Source organism: Penaeus monodon, chromosome 23, assembly GCF_015228065.2.
Source record: "Penaeus monodon isolate SGIC_2016 chromosome 23, NSTDA_Pmon_1, whole genome shotgun sequence".
NCBI lineage: Eukaryota > Metazoa > Arthropoda > Malacostraca > Decapoda > Penaeidae > Penaeus > Penaeus monodon.
The window spans coordinates 34,847,127-34,847,350 of NC_051408.1; positions in this window are offsets into that span (position 1 = coordinate 34,847,127).

Here is a 224-nt window from a genome sequence, read left to right on the forward strand (position 1 = left end):
ATAAAGTGCCCATCAAGGCTAGGAAAATATTAAATCTCAAAGGCTAATCTAAATAAGCAGCTTAGGCCTTATTGGTGAATGCTTTATATTTTCACTTTACCATCCCAACAATTATCGCAAGTGCCGGCACAGCTGTAGTGCGCCCATGCGCCCACTTGCACTCGCGGTGACGGTTGGCTACAGCATTCAACCGTGACTCGTGGCCACCTGTGTACCGCAAGGGA